Source organism: Panthera leo, chromosome E2 (genome assembly GCF_018350215.1).
Source record: "Panthera leo isolate Ple1 chromosome E2, P.leo_Ple1_pat1.1, whole genome shotgun sequence".
NCBI classification, from domain to species: Eukaryota; Metazoa; Chordata; class Mammalia; order Carnivora; family Felidae; genus Panthera; species Panthera leo.
In genome coordinates, this window is record NC_056693.1 from 6,355,545 (window position 1) to 6,371,192 (window position 15,648).

At 44.8% G+C, this 15,648-nt stretch overlaps 1 protein-coding gene and 1 pseudogene across 3 annotated transcripts in view; one reads left to right on the top strand and one right to left on the bottom strand.

Moving 5' to 3' along the window:
* Nucleotides 1-15,648, bottom strand: part of LOC122209070 (vomeronasal type-1 receptor 4-like) — a 105,900-nt gene that overhangs the window by 35,942 nt on the left and 54,310 nt on the right. The window contains exon 4 of one of the 3 annotated variants that reach the window (XR_006197436.1): nucleotides 4,809-5,362. The exons of the other annotated variants lie outside the window; for them this stretch is intronic. The gene's annotated coding sequence lies outside the window, so the exon portion shown is untranslated. The remainder of the gene's footprint in view (nucleotides 1-4,808; nucleotides 5,363-15,648) is intronic. 3 annotated transcript variants of the gene reach the window in all.
* On the top strand, nucleotides 5,068-11,945 carry LOC122209078 (annotated as a pseudogene).

The following is a 15,648-nucleotide window of genomic DNA, read 5'->3' on the forward strand; positions in this document are numbered from 1 at the left end:
AATCATCAAGGAATACTATAAAAAATTATATGCCAACAAATTGGACAACCTGGAAGAAATGGATAAATTCCTAGATACCCACACGCTACCAAAACGCAAACGGGAAGAAACAGAAAATTTGAACAGACCCATAACCAGTGAAGAAACTGAATCAGTCATCAAACATCTCCCATCAAATAAGAGTCCTGGGCCAGATGGCTTCCCAAGGAAATTCTACCAGAAATTTAAAGCAGAGTTAATTCTTATTCTTCTCAAACTGTTCCAAAAAATAAAAACAGAAGGAAAGCTTCCAGACTCATTCTACTAAGCCAGAATTACTTTGATTTCCAAACCAGACAGAGACCCCACAAAAAAGGGGAATTACAGGCCAATATCCTTGATGAAGATGGATGCAAAAATTCTCAACAAGATACTAGCAAATCAAAATCAAAAGCATATAAAAAGAATTATTCACCATGATCAAGGGGAATTCATTCCTGGGCTGCAGGGCTGGCTCAATATTTGCAAATCAATGTGATACACTGCATTAATGAAAGAAAGGATAAGAACCATATAATCCTGTTAATCGATGCAGAAAAAGCATTTGACAAAATACAGCATCCTTTCTTAATAAAAGCCCTCAAGAAAGTAGGAATAGAAGGAACTACCCTAAACATCATAAAAACCGCATATGAAAAGCCCAAAGCTAATATCATCGTCAATGGGGAAAAACTGACAGCTTTCCCCATGAGATGAGGAACATGAGAGGGATGTCCACTCTCACCACTGTTGTTTAACATAGTATTGGAAGTCCCAGCCTCAGCAGTCAGACAACAAAATAAAATAAAAGGCACCAAAATTGGCAAAGAAGAAGTCAAACTTTCACTTTTTGCATGACATGATACTCTACATAGAAAACCTGAAAGACTCTAACCATAAAGCTGCTAGAACTGATACATGAATTCAACAAAGTTGAAGGGTACAAAATCAATGTAGAGAAACTGGTTGCATTTCTATACACCAATAATGAAGCAACAGAAAGAGAAATCAAGAAATAGATCCCATTTATAATTGCACCAAGAACCTAAAATACATAGGAATAAAACTAGCCAAAGATGTAAAAGATCTGTATGCTGAAAACTACAGAAAACTTACAAAGTTATTTGAAGAAGACACAAAGAAATGGAAAAACATTCCATGCTCATGGATTGCAAGAATAAGTATTGTTAAAATGTTAATACTATCCAAAGCAATCTACACATTCAATGCAATCCCAATAAAAATTGCACCGCCATTCTTCACAAAGATACAACAATCCTAAAATTTGTATGGATCCAAAAAAGACTCGAAGAGCCAAAGTAATGTTGAAAAAGAAAACCAAAGCAGGAGGCACCACAATGCCAGACTTTAACCTCGATTACAAAGCTGTAATCATCAAGACAGTAGGGTATTGGCACAAAAACAGACACAAAGACCAATGGAATAAAACAGAGAACCCAGAATTGGACCCACAAATGCATAGCCAACTAATTTTTGACAAAGCAGGAAAGAGGATCCAATGGAAAAAAGACAGTCTGTTTAGCAAATAGTGCTGGGAGAACTGGACAGCAACATGCAGAAGAATGAAACTAGACCACTTTCTTACACCATATACAAAATAAACTCAAAATGGATGGAAGACCTAAATGTGAGACAGGAAACCATCAAAAACCTTAGAGGAGAAAACAGGCAACAACCTCTTTGACCTCAGCCGCAGCAATTTCTTGCTCAACACATCTCCAAAGGCAAGGAAATTAAAAGCAAAAATGAACTATTGGGACCTCATCAAGATAAAAAGCTTCTGCACTGCAGAGGAAATAATCAACAAAGCCAGAAGGCAACCAACAGAATGGGAAAAGATATTTGCAAATGACATATCGGATAAAGGGTTAGTATCCAAAATCTATAAAGAACGTACCAAATTCAACACCCAAAAAACTAAAAAGCCAGTGAAGAAATGGGCAGGAGACATGAATAGACGACACTTTTCCAAAGAAGACATCCAGATGGCCAACAGACACATGAAAAGATGCTCAACATCACTCATCATCAGGGAAATACAAATCAAAACCATACTGAGATACCACCTCACGCCAGTCAGAGTGGCTAAAATGAACAAATCAGGAGACTATAGATACTGGAGAGGATGTGAAGAAATGGGAACCCTCTTGCACTGTTGGTGGAAATGCAAACTGGTGCAGCCACTCTGGAAAACAGTGTGGAGGTTCATCAAAAAATTAAAACTACAACTACCCTACAAGCCAGCAATAGCACTACTAGGAATTTATCCAAAGGATACAGGAGTGCTGATTCGTAGGGACACATGTACCCCAATGTTTATAGCAGTGCTTTCAACAGTAGTCAAATTATGGAAAGAGCCTAAACGTCCATCAACTGATGAATGGATAAAGAAGATGTGGTTTATACGTACAATGGAATACTACTTGGCAATGAGAAAGAACGAAACCCTGCCATTTGCAGCAATGTGGATGGAACTGGAGGGTATTATGCTAAGTGAAATAAGTCATTCAGAGAAAGACATATATCATATGTTTTCACTCATATATGAAACGTGAGAAACTTAACAGAAGACCATGGGAGAAGGGAAGGGGAAAAAACAGTTTCAAATGGAGAGGGAGGGAACCCATAAGAGACTCTTAAATACAGAGAACAAACTGAGGGTGGATGGGGGGTAGGGGAGAGGGGAAAATGGGTGATGGGCACTGAGCAGGGCATTTGTTGGGATGAGCACTGGGTGTTGTATGTAAGCGATGAACCATGGGAATCTACCCGAAAACCAAGAGCACACTGTAGAACATTGCCTGTTAGTCAACTTGACAAATTATATTAAAAACAAAACAAAACAATTTCACACTGGAATTTCCAGCTGCAATTCAACCTCACAGGTTTCACCCTTTCTTCCACAAATTCCATGCTTCTATCTTCCTCCCCCACCAAGAATGAGCAGTTTACAGAAGAAAAATCATCACACTTTTGGACCATTGTTTCTCAACCCTGGCACTACCGACCTTTGACCCAGATACTTCTCTGTGGTGGACCTGGCCTGCGCATAGTAGGATGTTTACCAGTATCTCTAATTGCACTCCCTATGTGGCAAAGCAATCTACGCCTCACTCGTGCCAAGAAATAAAGATCACTGAATATTGCCAAATGATCACAGACAGAGGAGGAGGGGGCCAAATTGTCCCTAGTCAAGAATCATGTTGTATAATGCTAAACGTTTCTATAAATCACTTAATGAAAACTTTTGGACAAGGACCATTAAATTGTGCTATTCTGACAATCTAAATATTCAACCTACCTTATTCTTAGAGTGATGATTTAACTACAATGCTTTGTAGAGAATGAACACATTACCATATATAACATTTGAAAGAGGTAGAATGTAATTAAAAGTATCTGAGAACAAAAATGATTATACTTTTAAACTTGATCTTAACCGATACACTTCATTAAAACCAGAAAGTATCACTAAATGAGGAAAAAACCGCCTGTGGTCTAATAGCCCAGTGAAATCAACGCTTAACCGTTTGTTGTGAATATATAACAGCTTAGGATACATATATGGCACTCAAAAGGTGACAACAAGCTGACACTCTCTAGAGGCTGTGTTATAACCGCTTTTATTTATATGGGTTAAAGATATCTTTGTATGTCATCGAATATACATTTAAGGTAACAGTTCCAAAGGCTTCAGTCCCTTACACACATAATTCAAACATCTATCGTTGCCCGTTTAAAATACTTCCACTTGTTCGTTTTCAAACAAATCTGTGATGAAAATAGCTTCACGTGTGCGCTGCGAGAATCTCTGAGACAAATCCGACCGTGAGAAGAATCGGCGGGCAACGTGGAGTGCAATTTTCAAGACTTATGCCGGGACATCGCGCCACTCCTCCAGAAGCACGCGGGTCCAGGTGAAGACACGAGTCAAGCGAGGTGGCCGCGTGGAGGCCCTGGAGGTCCGGCCTCTGCACGTGGCTGGCAGCTCGGCTCTCCTCCGGCAGCGTCTGGGCCTGAGCGCTTGCACTTGCCACGTGGATCACGAGTGCTAGAAGCGGCGTGCTCGGCGCTCGGCCCACACTTGCGCCGGCGCCTGGACACCGGGCTGGCTCAGCCCCGCACACAACCAGACCGCAGCCGACGAGGCCTCCCAACAATGCTGGTCCTCACCCACCTCGCATTATGCCCAAGTCTCCGGCCCATCCTGCCCCCGTCACGCTCAGGACCTCCAGTCCACACCCGATCCCCCAACATCTGGACCCCTCGACCACCGCCACAAGATCATTTCAATCCAAGCTCACAGACCAGGGCTCATAGTCCGCTCTACCTGCAGCCACAAATGGAAGCACAAAACCCATCTTGGCACTAACACGCGCTCTCTCCTCTCCAGGTGGGTCCTGGAACCCGCTCATTCCACTCCCTTGCAGCCCAGGACCTCGTGCGTGCGCACCAAAGGCCGAACATCGCAACTCCCCTCAACCCCACCCCCACCCGGGAACCCAAATCCTTCTTCCATTCCAACCTAGACGCCCTCGAGGGCAGCACCGGGTACTGGGACCCGTCACCGAAGACACACGGATAAAAGCGCCACCAGACTCTAGTGCGAATCTGTCCCTCTCACGCGACCCTCACACACGCTTGTCGCGGGCAGGCTCCAGGCAGCCGTGAGCCGAGAGCCGAGCTGCCCTCAGCACGCGGTCCCGTCCCTCCCCGGGGCCCGCAAGCACCCCCAGGCCACCGCCAGCCCACACTCCCCGAGAACTAACCTTCCAGGAAGAGAAGCCGCAGCTCTAAGCCAGTTCCTCACCTGGAAGGGCCAAGGGCCTCTGCGGGAGCTCAACGGTCACCTGACCCTGCCGGACATGTGCACATGTGCAACGAGGCCGTAGCCACGCCCACATGCCCATCCCCGAGCTCGCGCCTGCGCAGAGGCCGCCCAAGAAGGCCAACCTCCTCTTAGGACCTGCCACGTGCAACTGCGCGCTCAGGTTTCCCTGGAGGGTCCTCAGACTTTCCCTCTAGCAGCCGCTCCGTCCCCACGGCAATCACCTGTGCTGGTTCTGTTCCTTCCTCTTCATTTGCTACATGTGAGGAACCCACAGCATCTGTGTTGAGATGGGACGTTAGCGAGTAAGAGGGTCAGGTGTGCTCTGCTTGCTCTCTCTAGGGCTACCGAAAGGCGGATTGGGTGGGGGATGCTGTGGAAACCGAGTTCTGGGGAGAGAAGCAGCAGCACCACCAGAGACTGTTGAAAATGGTACTTCATCGGCCGGACCGCAGCTGTATCTCAATCTCTTAGAGTAGGGTTCTCCTGTAGACTCTGTTTCAACAGAAATGCAGGAGATTCACATACACACCATACTTTGAGAGGCAATGTTTGGCAAAGCGGTTGTCACTGTTGGCTTCCCCTGACGATCACCTGGGAAGTGTTAACAAGTATCATATCCTGTGCCCACTTCCTGCTCGTATATAGCCATCCTATCACTGTGTACTCTCTGGGTGGAAGGGTTCAATGAAAGCTCTGGGGTCCTTTTTACAAGGTCAATGTTCTCATTCAGGAGAGCTCACCCTCATCACCACAAGGCCCCTTCTCCAAATGCTGGGGATTCGGTTTCACCATGGGATTAAGGGTGGGGGTGGGAGTTGGAAGAATACACATTTAGTCACTTGCACTGCTATAAATACTTAGCAGATATTTAAAAACAAGGCACAAATTTATTTTCATAACCGTTCTTAGATGAAAACCATTTGGGTCTTGGCTGGGTACTCTGATCACAATGTCACCTTCTAAATCAAGGTGTCAATCAGCTTGGACCTCCTTCTCCAGATCCTACGTAATATTCCACTTCTATCATCTTAGTTCGTTAGCACAATTAATTGCCATCTTGTGGTTTCCACATGTGCCCACCTACACTTAGGCTCAAAGACAGCAACAGTCTTTATGCTTCAAATCTCTGATTTCCTCTTGTATCTAATATCTCTGGATTCTCTCTCTCTTTAAGGATCTTGGAATTACTCTGGATCCAGCAGATAATCTAGGATAACATAGCTGCTTAAAGGTAATTTCATTAGTAACCTTAAATCCTCCAAATCCATCTTACTTGGTATCATAACAAAGCCGAGAGAGTCACCCTCCAATTGGACATCTGCCTGTAATTATTATGAAATCAGTGGAAATTTTGTAAAAAAAAAAATTTTAGAATTATCATTACATTCACAACTCTCTCACCTCTGGTTCCCTTTTCATATGGTTTCTTAGAATGAAAAAACACGGGTGAATTTCTCTCCAATTTTCAGGTACCCTAAAAGCTTAAGTGTTCTTAAAGCTCATATTGTTAAAACAAAGGGTTAGGTCTTAGAAATATCACAATACATAAAAGAATCTTCATCAGATCAATGTTGGGGCATAAAATGTCCTTGACCCGTAACAGTTCTTCAACAGAGATGCAGAGTTTGGGATGAGACAGCTCTTTCCCACACTTGCAACTCTGGATACCATTAAAAGCCTCTCCAGCCTGACCGACCAGTCACATCCTGCACCTGATTTCCCAAGGAATGGCTGAGATTTGCTACCCAAAACTGCACCTTCCCTCCTGTACTGTATGCTCTAGTTCATGACGTGGGGGCACATTGCAATTGAGCAAGAGTTTTGCCTCCTGAGCTGAAATTAGGAACTAACTATCCATGACACTTGATATTTGCCCGTAAATCGAGAATTAACGAATGGGTGTCAAGCAGTGACCTCCAACCTGCCTTGTGCCACTTGCACCCTCCCAGTTCCCTGGCTCCTCTTCCCCACCGTATGCTGCTCTCCCACCAGGGTCCTCATGCCCCCACCCTGGGAGCCCCAGTCACCTGCTAAACCTCCACACATCCCTCACCTGGACTCAGCCCTATGAGACTTCTGCATCCCACTCCAACCTCCTTCCCGTCACCTTTTTGACATCTGTCTCTAGGTGACCGCTATTCCAGGGACTCCAGTGCCACCCTCCTTGCCTTCTATCACCCCCAGGACCGGTGAGGTCCCGCCCTTTCTTTGTCTTGCCGAAATTCCACTCCCAATACCAGTATCTCACCCATTTCCTGGGTCCTCTACACCCACACCTTGCGGTGCCCCAGCCTCCACGCCTGCAGGAATCCAATCCGCACCCACATGCATTACTCCATCCCTATCTCCTCTGACCCTTTCTCCCGGATTCCCTCACTGCCCACTACCCTCACTGGCCCCCTGAATGCCCTCTGCCTCTTTTGCCTTGTTCAAGGTCTCCTCCAGGGTTCCTCTCCTCTTCACACATTCTCTATTGCCTTGGGCCACGCTGCCCTCCTCCAAAGCACACCCGCCCCACACTTTTTCCCTTCATCCTCCCACCATTATTTTCACCACTCCAAGACACTGTCCTGTGTGTCTCGTACCCACACCATTAACACCTTCCTATGAAGTGTCCGTTTCGATTATCCCCTTCCACCCCATAAAACTCTGCACCTCTTTTTCCCAGATCCCAGTATGCCTCATACCGATCACTTCCCAGCACACTATGTCTCCACGTACCAGCAAACGTGGCAACTCCCCTGTGGCATTGAGCACACGTTTGTCTTTTATCCCTCTACCTTGTTTCTTCTCCGCTATTTTCTTCCCTCACCCCAGGACCTCTGCACCATGTTGTCTCTATGTTCTTCTTTCCTATGCCCTCCCTCTCACCTGCTCTGTCACACACCCATGCACTGCCACTCCCCCCCACACCCCAACATCCCCACCACACATCCGACTTAGAGTGGTGATGCTCAAAGCGATTTTTAAGACTGTATATTGTATATACTCTCTGTATGGGTAGTTTAGGGCTTGAAAGCATTACAAGTGATAATGAAGGCCTCCAGACAGCCCAGAAGTCTGGACGTACTCCTCTTTTTCTGCATTTGAACATTTCATCAAGACACACACACCCACGATGAAAGCGTATGTTGATTTTATTAAACTGATTGTGAACTGTGAGTTAGTGTGAAGGTGTGGTGAATATAAATGTCAATGGGGCTGAGTTTCTAAGTGTTTAGGATGTGCCTGAATACTTGTGAATTTCAATGACAGTTGTGAGTACACGAATGACCACGTATGGGTCTAATAGTATGTGAGTATATGTGAGGTTTGGTGTATATACACGTGTGTTTGCGGATGTATGTAAGTGTGTAAACCATTAACGTTTGTGTGCAGTCTGAGTTGCCCATCATTATGGCTCTGACTTGAAAATGGCTAGTAATTGCACAATGAACTTCAATAGTGGAATTGTCTGCAGGGAAAACCACAGGATCTGTTTCAACTCCTACTTTGTGTTTCTTCTTACCAAAGCAGTAAGTGCTCAGTACTGAAAATTCAAGGGGGGGGGGGGGGGGGGGGGAAGAGTACAGAACTGTTGGAGCTCTTTGATCCTCTTGAATTAAGTAACTGAGGATGGGCTCAACCAAGATTTATAGGTTGGGAGAGACTTCTGGTTAAGCCATCTGATCCTACTGCTTTAGTCTGTGAGAAGAGACTCTTAGAAACTTCTCTCTTTCCTCTCTGGGTATTGTCCAGTCTTTAATTCTTATCAATGGGGTCAATAATGGTAAAACCAATTTTCCTACACAATCTTCAAATTAATTGGCACGGAATTATTCAAACATGTCATATTAACTTTGTGTGAAATGAATCCTATAGTGAGTTATTTACATCATGTTCTTCCTTTTGCTTGTATCTCTGCATATTCTTCCCAAGTATTTTGTCTCATTCTGTTTCTCTACTAATAACCTTAACTGATGGTTCCTTTCAGTGGCCTGAGGATTAGGAAAGTACTAGTTTCTGGGTAGAGGAACCTCTCTGGGAAGTGAAGAACCCAGGGAGATACACATCCTTCCCCACTAATCCCTCACGTGTCAGAACACACTATTTGCTGCTGTGCTTAACAGGAGACACGTCTACCTACAGGGATCAAGGGGGAAAAAAAACAAGCCTCCCACAAATAGTCTCCTACAAGGTTCTAACCAGAAAGTCATAATTATTCATCATAATTAACAAATGAGAGAAAAGTTTCAGGAACATCGTCAGCTCCCAAACCTGTATTCCCAGTGCAGCTGTAAATGAAATAATTGCAGTGGTGAGACAGGTGACCTCACAGAATCACAAACCTATATCTCAGGGTCTGGCTGGCCCCTCCCACTGGCTGCTGTGCCCTTCACAGGGAGCCCCTCAGGCAGCAGGAAGGAGTTGGTGAGGATCCATTTCAGTCTAAGAGGCAGTGTCTGTATCAAGAGTCTGGGTGAGTGATCCTATCAGAAAAGGGCGCTATCCTGTGGATTACCTAATTCACTGTGAAAGCCATGCAGGAATGTGCAATATTTCTGAGGTTTGAGCTGAGCTAGTTAAGAGGATGTGGGGTCCTAGACCTTCACCTGTCCCTGATGGCTCTTAATTCAGTGAAGTTAAACTTCGCTCAATGTGATTGCTGGTGTTCAGTGCAAGTAATAATATACACTGATTTTTAAGTCCTTAAGAAATGAATTGTAAAATCAATCTCCTGTTCTAACATTATAGGAATTATAGGCTAAATTTTCAGGGTTACTAGATGTGCAACTCTCACAGCTCCATGGTTGTAGTGAAATGTATGAAGAATTTACAGGAATCTTCTGATCCTGTGCAGAACGTGTATCCAAATGGTAATGTCTTGAATTGAAAGTTTTCCTGTAACCTTGGATGTAGCACACAATGATGGGGACAGTAACTGAGCTTCCATGGAAGACATCATCATCTGTTGGTTACAGTGAAACTATACTCATTCTGAAAGTTAGGAAATGAACAGGTAAGGGACAGTTGACATAAAAACGGTGATTTTCAGACAGCAGCTTTCAGGTTCATATCATGTTCTTTCCAGGTGTTTAAAAATTACTCTACCATCAATACAAAAACCGAGTATTTTGAATACTAAAGTGTGTAAGATACATGCCTTACAGAGGTCATTTTACAGTGATGCGTTTACTATTTCACAAATCTTTGTTCATTGCTAATAGTTTTCCTTAATTCACGTAAGTACTTACTAATAAGTACATAGTGTATCACTCGAAATTAATGATAACTTAGAGTCTGCCTGACACCATTTGATCATGCATCCGTGTTTCATGTGCCAGAGTTTATGGGATTGTTGTGATAATTCAGCAATTCCAGTGTAATGCCATTACACTTGTGTTCCTCACATAAAAGCACACGAGTCTTTCTGTTGCCATCTTGCATCTACGACATATAACTGCAGGTTCCTGCACTATGCTATTGCCAGAGCGCATGCACGTTCACTAAGGTATTCAAGGCTTACCCATAACTGATATTATCCTGTGGAATAAAGTTTTACAAATGAATGGAAACTTGTTATGATGAAAATTATACAATACCCCCTACTCTGAAGTTAACCACAAGGTGTCAAATCAGAAGTAACCATGGATCTGATTCCTGGATGGACACAGCTAACTAGCCGTCTAGCAGACCGTGGGGGCTCAGTGCACTATCACGGTTTCCAGCCCAACAGGTTCCCAGTCCCCACGCAGCCGGAAGGAGCAGATTTGAACAGATCCTTAACCTCTCTGTGTGTCTGTTCTGTTCATCTTTTAATTACAGCCACAGTAATGCCGACCTCATAGATGTGTGGAGCATGAAGAAGTTCTCACGTGAGTGCCTTCACAGGAGTGATTTTACATTATAAGGGCTCTTGAAAACTTCTACATTCAGCCCTCAGAAGCTGCTGTGAAAAGAAGACCTCAAGTAGGCGTATCCAAGGGGCAAGGAATGGAAAGCAGAACATAGTGGACTTCAGCTGACGTGATACATGTTGCGCATGTCTCATATTTCCATGAAGGAAGTTCTAGCCCAGAAGGCAACGGTCAGTGACTGGGACCAGAGGGAATGGTCACAAGGGATCTGGCCATCGGTCTGATCTTCTTCACACAGACTACCGTTGGAATCCTGGGCAATTTCTCACTTCTTTGTCATTATATCATCCTTTCCTTCACTGAGTACAGGTGGAGGTCCACAGATTTCATTCATAAGCACCTGATTGTAGCCAACTTCTTAGCCCTATTCTGCAAAGGAGTCCCCCAGACCGTGGCAGCATTTGGGCGGAAACATTTCCTCAGTGACATTGGATGCAAACCTCTTTCCTTTCTTCACAGAGTGGGGGAGGGGAGTGTCCATTGGTAGCATCTGCATCTTGAGCGTCTACCAGGCCATCACCATCAGCCCTGGGAACTCCAGGTGGGCAGAGCTTAAAGTTAAAGCGCACAAATACATTTTCCCCTCGATTTTCCTGTGTTGGGTCCTGCAAATGCTGGTGAATATCATTTTTCCTATCTACTTAACGAGCACATTGAGTGATAAGAACACCACAAACAAAAAGCATTTTGGATACTGTTCTTCGGTTCGTCATGACAAAGCTAGTGACTCACTGTATGGACTGTTGTTATCATTCCCCGATGTGTTATGTCTGGGGCTCATGCTCTGGGCCAGCAGCTCCATGGTTTTCCTTCTGTACAGGCACAAGAAGCAGGTCCAACATATTTGAAGAACCAATGCTTCTTCTGCATCCTCCCCGGAGTCCAGAGCCACCAAAACCATCCTTCTCCTGGTGAGCACCTTTGTCTATTGTTACACCCTCTCCTCCATTTTTCAAGTTGTTTTGAGTGTTTTTGATAATCCCAGCTCCATCTTCATAAGTGTCGCTGCAGCTGTGTCTGAGTGTTTCCCATCTATCAGTCCATTTCTGCTCATGAGCCACAACTCCAAGGTACCCAAGGTACCCAGGTTGTGGTTTGCCTGGAGAAGGAATATAAGATCTCCTTGTCTTCAGAAAAACATGTAGACTGTATGTACTTCTACAACATACAGTTGCCAATTCACTCAGCCCCCTCACAGTCCTAAAAAATTTTTATGGGTTTTTCTCTCTCTCACAAGAGAGGTGCAGCCTGCAGCAGACGGGGGTTTCTGTGCATTGATGTCTGTGCTGCGTACAGAAACGTGAAATTATCTGTAAAATTTTAATTAAAATTAAAATTATCTGTAAAATTTTAAAATACATATCACCAATAAAATCATGAGCTATTGTGAGCAGATTTATGCATAATGCCTTTACATGGTCAAGAAGGAGTTTAAATGTATTGACAAAAAGGACTCTGTGATTAGTTTTTCGAATCATGCTGAAATTTCTAGGTTGACACCTAACAAATACTAAGTGTGCACTTCCAAAGAAAGGGGGTCAAATGTATACATGTTTTTAAATGTTTTGTCAAGACCTACAGGATCGAAGTAGGATGTAAGAATAAAGTCAAAAATAAGAATTGAGGTACAAAACTGAAAAATACATTTTATGGAAGTTAAAACAAAACCACTTGGCACAGCAATATTCATACCAGGTAACATATACTTCATGGTTTGCCTTTATTATGATTGTCAAAAGTGAGGAAACTCTGATAAATGGTCACAGCAAAGAAGAGCCGGAGGAGACATGACCACCAAATATAAAATGTCATCACATACCTGATGTGTTCTCTGTTGATGAGTTAGAGGCCTCAGTCTCAATCAGACAGAGGCCCTGTCTCACGTGCTGTCACCTCTGTGCCAGTAGGGGTGGCTGACATAACCCACCAAATTCAGAGTCCGGTCTCCCAGGGAAAGGTCACCGGCACCATAGGGCAGGGTCACAGGGCTCAGTCCCTCCATCCAGCAGTGATGGAAAAATCCTTGTTTCTTTGGCTTCCCAGCACGTAAAAGGAAGCCCAGCCCTTCCTGGACTCCTGGAGTATTGGGGACAGCACACATCACTGTGAGTGATGAGTCTGTCATTGCAGCCTCTGGCAAAGGGAGGAGGCCTCCACCTGGAAGCCACACGGTGTATGAATGTGGGGCCACTACAACACAACTACAAGGTGTGATTTTTTTGAAAAGTAGTGATTAGCTTGTAAGTGAGCTCTCCTCAGAACTAACCCTTAGAAATCCTGAATGTCTTGCTTGATACTCCAATTTGATTTACTCGGATTTACATATTCTTTACCTAATGTCCTTTTTCTGTTTCAAGAACCCACCCAGACACCACATCTCATTCTGTAATCGTGTCTCCTCTGACTCCTCTTTGGGGGCCATTTTCCCAGATTTTCCTCATTGTTGATCATCTTGACAGACTTGAGTACTAGTCAGGTATCTTGTAGAATGGACCTCAGCATTAATATGGTAGTTTCCTCATGATTATCTTGGGCTTCTATATTTTGGAGAAGAGAGCTCAGGGTATAAAGCGCCATTCTCAGGACATCGTATCAAGGCTACAGCCCAGCAACATGACTTATCATTGTTCACATCGGCCTACGTCCCCTGGATGAGGTTGTGTGTATGAGGACCCTTCGGGAAACTTACGTGTCCCCTTTCATATTGTACCCGTCGCAAGGAAGTTATTGTGTGTGGCTGACATTAACGAAAGGGATCTTGTGCTCTGCCTCCTTAAGGACAATGTTTCTTACATAAATTATGTGGAATTCTTCTGAAGAGGTTCTTTTTCTCAATTTATTATTTATTCAGTGATTTCCCAAAAATGAATAAACGTTGAAAAAAAATTTTTTTAAAAAAGGGGTCGCCTGAGTGGCTCAGTCGGTTGACCATCTGACTTTGGCTGAGGTCATGATCTCGGGTTGTGGGTTCGAGCCCCACGTCAGGCTCTGTGCTGACAGCTCGGAGCCTGGAGCCTGGAGCCTGCTTCGGATTCTGTGTCTCCTTCTCGCTGCCCCTCACCCGCTCATGCTCTGTCTCTGTCTCTCAAAAATGAATAAACATTAAAAAAAATATTTATTCAGTGATTTCCTCTTATCAGTTTTGATTCCTGCACATCTGTTTGATACTGAGTTACAACCAATACCGCCTCTTCTGCTCTTGTTTAAATTCAAGGTGTTCCGGGGCGCCTGGGTGGCTCAGTCGGATAAGTGTCCGACTTCGGCTCAGGTCATGATCTCGCGGTTTGTGGGTTCGAGCCCCGCATCAGGCTCTGTGCTGACAACTCAGAGCTGGAGGCTGCTTTAGATTCTGTGTCACCCTCTCTCTCTGCCCCTCCCCTGCTCATGCTCTGTCTCTCTCTCCCTCTCAAAAACAAATAAATATAGGGGCACCTGGGTAGCTCAGTCGGTTAAACATCCGACTTCATGGGGCGCCTGGGTGGCTCATTTGGTTGAGCGACCGACTTCTGATCAGGTCATGATCTCGCGGTTCGTGAGTTCGATCCCCAGGTCAGGCTCTCTGCTGATGCCTCAAGGCCTGGAACCTGCTTTGGATTCTGTGTCTCCCACTCTCTCTGCCCCTCCCCTGCTCATGCTCTGTCTCTCTCGGTCTCTAAAAAATAAATGTTAAAAAAATTTTTTTTAATAAAATAAAATCAAGGTGTTCCAGCTTGACCATGAGGAGCTCTTTTGAGTGACTCCCGTGTCCCTCTGACATAGCCCATTTTTAGAAACCGAGTTGTTTAGCATGTCCTGACTTACGGCACCGCAGCTCTGCAGGCTGATTTCATACATGTCCTGTCCTAGTCCAGGCTGCACCGTCTCTCCAGGCAGCCCCTGGCTGCTGCTGTGGGGGAACCGTGTCATGGACCAAGGCATGACACTAGGTATGCTCACTGCTCCTGGGTGTCACTGTGTTCACGCCCTCTCAGCTCAAACACCAAGAAAACGTATGTGTGTGTGCTGAACCGCTCGTGTGCACATAGGTAGAAACGTGTGTGGGGGGCGATTTGTGTCCATACACAGCCAACATGACTTCAGGCTGATGTCTCCAACTCCAACCCATTCCTCATGGATCATTCTAACTTCCTGCCCTTGCTCATCTGTCACCTGTCTCTCCAACGGTGACAAACGTGGATCTCACCATCTGCACTTGTGAGTCAAATGCATTTCTGGTCCAATTTGTATAGGATACCGGCCCTCTTGTGCCTGGTTCTTCCAGGCAAAACATCTGAGTAAACTATGGGATGGCTGCAAGAAAGCGGAAGGACAGGTAAGGACATGGAACGTTCTGAGGTAGAGGAGGAGGAACACCTGGATACCTGGGAAGGGAACACCTTACACAGCAGGAGATACTGGGGGGGGGGGAGGGGCAGACTATTAAGGATATCAAGGATTATCTGTATTACAGGATTCCCACCTGACAATGGCATTCCAGGGGAAGCTGCATGGCAGGGACACCACCCCGCTAGGCCCAGAAGACAATGCATCCGGTCAAAGAGCATAACCCTCAAGCCTTTGAAATCTAAGGGAATTTTCCCTCCTAGATTTTTTACCTATTGCGGACAGGTGACCCATTTCCTTTTTTCAATTCCTTCTTTTGGAATGGGAATATCTAAACTCTCCCCATGCCATTGTATTCTGGAAGCAGGGAATGTGTCTGCATTCACAGGTTTATAGCTGGAAGAAAACAGGTTTTCCTCAAGAGGAATCATGTCTCAAATCTCAATTACTCTTGACTTAGATGACAGTAGCTGAGATTTGGGACTTGGAGTGGATTATACAGTGGTTTAGACTTTGGGGCTGTTGGTATGGGGAGGGAAGTGGATTTTCCTGGAGGAC